Source organism: Petaurus breviceps, unplaced genomic scaffold (genome assembly GCF_028583685.1).
Source record: "Petaurus breviceps papuanus isolate PSGF00001 unplaced genomic scaffold, PetGlider_PUasm1.0 229, whole genome shotgun sequence".
Taxonomy (NCBI): Eukaryota; Metazoa; Chordata; class Mammalia; order Diprotodontia; family Petauridae; genus Petaurus; species Petaurus breviceps.
In genome coordinates this window covers 35,412,593-35,418,221 of record NW_027185903.1, presented here as the reverse complement: position 1 = coordinate 35,418,221, position 5,629 = coordinate 35,412,593, and the positions used below count along the sequence as shown (strand labels likewise).

The following is a 5,629-nucleotide window of genomic DNA, read 5'->3' as shown; positions in this document are numbered from 1 at the left end:
CACACACACACACACACACACACACACACACACACACACACACACACTATCCTGCTCTCTTTCCCCTTTTTAATTCTGGGTCCAGCTCATTATTTATCTACAGTATGTCCCTGAAGCAAGTACTATTGGATTAACCTTTTTTTTCTATGTGTAGAATCATCAGGACAATGGATTGCATGTACCTTGGCAAAGGGCTGGGGCTTGATCAATTACTAGTCATTTATCAAGCACCTACCAGTTCTAGGCACAGTTTTGGGTATTCGGGATATGGAAATAAAAATGAAACAGAACTTTCTTTTTTTCTTTATTTTTCTTGAGGTTTTTTTTGCCTATATTTTCTTTCACAATATGACTTATGGATATGTTTTGCATGTCTACACATGTATAATCTATATGGAATTGCTTGCCTTCTCAGTGGGGGTGAATTGGGGAGAGAGAAAGGGAGAGATTTTGGAACTCAAGGTTTTGAAAACAAATGTTAAAAAATTGTTTTTCACATGTAACTGGGGAAAAATTAAATACTAAATAAATACCAAAAAAACCCCACCCAAATAACTTTTGCCATCATGATATTTGATTTCTAACTTTAAAAATATTACTTGATATCTCTACTTTTTTTCTCTATGGTTCTTACTATGGCAATAATGAAGGTTGCATGTTGCATGAAAGTACTGAAATATTTGTATACTTTGTCAAATATTATTGAAAAATATATTCATTTTTTCATAATTGCAGTAAATTCCTAAAAATTGCTCTTTTTAAGTATAATTGGCCTGATAATTGCATCTCTACTATCCATCTCAAGAATGACTTTTTGAAGTTTTTAACTATGCTTTTTTCATTATCACAAATATTCGACACATTGATATTGATTTTTAAATTTTGTCATTAGACAGAATTTATAGAGTTTGTGCTATGAAGATTTTTGATTATTCCAGTTTCTATAAATTTACCCTTTTCAGTTTCTCAATTTCAATAATTCCATCTAATCTGTGTTTAGTGATTGTTATTTCTTCAGATTATCATGCATCTATCTGTAATATATTGTGGCATGACTTATTTTGAGGGTTCAATAGACAAAGAGCAGTATAAATCCCTTATCTATAATTGAAATGATTCATTTGATTGTTTTGTTGGATATTGCTAATGCATTCTTGGAATATCTATATATAAATCAATTTCATGTGAACTCATGGTATGCTTGCTATTTGTCAGTTACACCTACACTTAACCATTTTCAACTGATAAAATATTGGGATTTCTCATTTGTTTTCCAGTTCGCCTTCTCTTCCCATGATAACAGAATTCACTCCCTTGGCCATCATGTCAAGATGATAATCATGATATTTTCAGGTATGACCAGCCTGTAATCCCATGCCCTTCCTGTTTACCTTTCTATGCCTCTCTTGAGCCTTGTATTTGAAGATCAAATTTTCTGTTGAGCTCTGAGTGATTTTTCATCAGGAAGGTTTGGAGGTGTGTGACTTTTCCTCCATCACAGGGATAAACAACTTATGGAGAGCACACATCTCCCTGTTTCATGATTTACCTGATGTTTGTGATCAGAGGTTCTTGCAACATGGTTGTATTTGTTACATGTTCCAAGGAATCTAGAATGAACTTAATGTGAGGATGGGACACTCCTTGTAAAAGAAATATTGAAATTGTAGTTGATGTATAGAGAGGCAAGCCATGATTCCTATACACCAGAATAAGCCCACCAAGTCATGCTAATTGAACTTACTTTTTTTTCTCAGGGTTAACAAAAATGTTGTTTCAAGTAAATAACAAAGACCTCTCATACTGAGATTTCAGAAAGGCCTTTAACAGAATTTCTTGTGAATCCTTGTAGAGATAGAGAGAACTTGGTGACAGTAAGTTGGGTACAATCCTAAAAAAATGGCTGCTTTAGGCTTAATATTAGAAGAAACTTTCATTTGTTTGTTTGTTTTTTTCTTTTTTGCTTTTTGGAGGGGGGAGGGCAGGGCATTTGGGGTTAAGTGATTTGCCCAAGGTCACGGGCTGGTTTTTGTGTTAAGTCTCTGAGGTCGGATTTGAACTCAGGTCCTCCTGATTCTAGGATAGATGCTTTATTCACTGCACCACCTAGTTGCCCCTAGAAGAAACTTTCCATGACATAGAACTCTTAAGAGTTCCTGTCCCAAAGTGAGCTTCCTCAGGAACTGGCCAGTCCCCCATTACTACAGGTCTTCAAATACAGACTGGATGATTAATTGTTTTGTTGTATTAAGGGTTCTTGCTCATGAACAAGATGGATTGCATGACCTCTGAGATTCCTTTGAACCAAAGTTCTATGACTCTATGTGCTAAGACCAATTAACCCAGAGATTTTGTCACAATTCATTTGTATAATCAATAGACAGTTTCCTTTGATAGTCTCTCATATTTCCACATAGTACCTGAACTTTACAGAATAATTCAAAGAAGGATTCAACTATAGTATAAATAAACCCAACTTTCCATTTTTAGTAAGCAACTTTTTGCAACAAACTCTTATTAAATGTAATGACAAAATGCATTGTTAAAGGCCATTTATGGCTAATAGAAATTTCTGTATGGTGATTCATCTCTATAGGGAGCCACAGGGTCCGGGAAGTTGTCATGGAGGGAAATAGAATTGGAAGACCTGAGAGAATACAATTGCTTGAATTCTCTCTTTAGGACACAGAGAGCATACAGAAGTGATGAAATCTTTTAACTAAAGTACAGGTCTGCAGTCACCTTTTCTTCCTGGCAGAGTGCAGGGAGTAGAAAACCTCAGTGATTGAACTGGTACTCATAGATTATAGACTTCCTATTCACTAACTAGAGAGTTGTAATGCTTAGCATCAGCTTGGAGTTGCAGTATCTAAATGCCTTGTTGCCAAGCAACAGTTGACTTTGAGATTGAGACTATCAGGCTATGATGGCCAAAAATTGTCACATATTGAGATTCCTACCTGCCAGGGAGTAGAATGGGTTGAAGAAGATCCAGTACATCAATCAACTGAATCCATAGCTGTCAGAGACTGCATTACAGAAGCAAAATTATAGTGACTGGGATAGACAGCTTTTCAAAACTTCATCAACAACTGGTGAAATGGAGTGAAAACTACCTCTGTCCCACCATGTTTCTCTGATTCCCCCTTTATATAGTCCCTAACCCATCATTTAATCTTTTTTTGAGATTTTTGGTAGAGATGGTTCAAATCAATGCTTTTTGTTCACAGCACACTGAAGAACTTGGAGGACAAATGGGAAGATTTTGGGGATGATGGTTAGAGACAGATAGATTTATATGGGAATGCTTCACATTTTTCTTTAGATTAAAAAAATGTTTGATCATCTATGTAACCATTTTTCTTGGATATGATATTTAGGTTATGTGGGTAAGCACTAGATGATCACTGAGATCCCTTCTAAAGTTTCATAGACTAGATTTTGAGAGTACCTGTGACCTGTGAATGTGGGAGATGGTTCAACTGGGAGGATTCCAGATATGAGATGATAAATAGAGCCATTTAGTTCCCATTTTTAATATTTTTGAACAATGTCTCATGTCATACTTAAACTTCAATTCTGAATTGGCCAGTGCTGCTCTTTGATGCTATACAACTTGACAGAAATGGTGGATAGAGGAATGTTGTTTTTCCATTCTTGTTTTCAAAGAAGACTGATGGCATCATGGGATGATATCTTGATTTGCATGGAAATTTAATTTACCTGAGTCAGAGCTGCACAAATTTGTCAACCTCCCTTTCTCTTCCAGAGTCATCAAAGTCCAATGACAAGACAAAAGTCAAGATGACTGACAATGGCCTGGGATACAAGTGGATGATGTTGGCATCTTTGATGTCTGACCAAGTTCTATAGCACTTACTTTAGCCACTTTCATGACACTGGAACAAATTGTTCTTATCCACCCATGTGATAGGGGAAATCTTCACATGTTTGGGATAAGCATAACTCTCACTCAGTTATTCTTAGTTACTATCAGTTATCTTCAACCTGGATTAGTCTGTCTGAGAAGATGATTTTACCTGGATATGGTTGCTGAATATGCTATAGCTTCTTGGAACCACAAGTGAGAGCTGAGTATCAGATAGACACCAAGGGTGGATGAGTAGCCCTGAAAAGAATTCGTAATTCATCGCAACAGAGTGAGGTATATGAGATGTTTAAGAAGGACTAGAAACTCTGGTGAATGGGGAAATAAAGGTGATATTGCAGCTTTTGGGGGAGATTATATTATGCAGTCACCCTCTGGTTCTCCTTGGTGGCTATTGGACTAGTGGCTCAGAGAGTGGGTCATGTAGTGGGCAACTCAGATATAATACTCCCTTGTTGGATAATTTGTACAGTGACATACTGCCTTTCTGTAGCCTTAAGGTAGGCAACATCCAAGCTGTTTTGGACTGCTGAAACAGCAGTTCTGTTCTAAAGTATCTCAAGTGGCACATGGTATGTGTGTAGAGTGAAGGTGAGATGTACTACAAATGTGAAAAGCTCATTTATAGCAATGTCAAATTAAGAAAGTAACATAGCTTGATCAATGAAAAACTTCACTCTATGTAAAACCAACTCCAATCTATATAAAAACTTCCTTTATGCCAGTGTCACTGATGTTCACTTAGAAATGTGCAGAAGAGCAATTTAAAGTTCTAATTTCAAGAGGTCTAGAGTGTCTGGAGATTCTTCCACTGTCATTCTTCTTTTTTCTGGAAGTAGTATATTGGGAGCAGTAGATGGAATGGTCCAAAGGTATTTAGAGACTTCTGTTTCCATAGTTAAGAAATTCCCCCTAAAATATGGCCTATTTGCAGCTTCTTTCGATTTTTCAATCCAATGGATGTAGCCCAAGTGGAAAGTTAATATGCTTTCTATAAAACTTTAACACTTAGGCAAGTATTAGTTTGCCTTAAACAAACTATGGGTAAATTTCTGTTGGTCTTTCTTACTGCTTTCTTTCTTCCTGTCATTGTCCCACAATGAATTAATTAGAAAGACTCTCTCTTGAAATTGATAAGTATTGGTAAACAGTTAATCCTGTGATTTCTGATGAACAATAAAGATATATATGGAATTATCCATATATGTGCACGTAAATGCATATGTATTTGTCTCATATCTATTATCTATCTCTATCACCTCTTTGTATCTTTCTCTGTCTCTCACCCACAATTTTTCCATAATATTTGAGAACACATTAACATGGTTTCTCTTCATACATGTAAAATTATTTGATTCATCATTATCAAAAGAACATCCTCAAAAGAGCAAATTCATACATTTCTCTTCTTCTAATGGATGAATATTCTAATTAGACCTACTGCTTTTGAGGGGCAGCTAGGTGAGACAGTGGATAGAGCACTGGGCTGGGAATCTGGAAGACTCATCATCATGAGTTCAAATCTAGCCTCTGACACTTACTAGCTGCTTGACCCTGGCAAATCACTTAACCCTGTTTGCCTCAGTTCCTCATGTGTCAAATGAGCTAGAAAATAAAATGGCAAACCTCTCTAGAATCTTTACCAAGAAAATCCCAAATGGAGTCATGAAGAGTCAAACATGACAACAAAAACTACTTTTGAAAAATATAGTTTCAAATTGATATTAAGCTGACAATTAA

General features: G+C 36.1%; 1 long non-coding RNA gene across 4 annotated transcripts in view; it reads left to right on the top strand.

Annotated features, from left to right (window-relative positions):
* The window catches only part of LOC138167509 (uncharacterized), a 35,784-nt gene extending 30,684 nt beyond the window's left edge, over window positions 1-5,100 (top strand). For all 4 annotated transcript variants that reach the window (XR_011169904.1, XR_011169906.1, XR_011169903.1 and 1 more), the window contains 2 exons: window positions 1,278-1,353; window positions 3,770-5,100. This is a non-coding gene — a long non-coding RNA (uncharacterized lncRNA). The remainder of the gene's footprint in view (window positions 1-1,277; window positions 1,354-3,769) is intronic.
* Window positions 5,101-5,629: the final 529 nt, after the last annotated feature.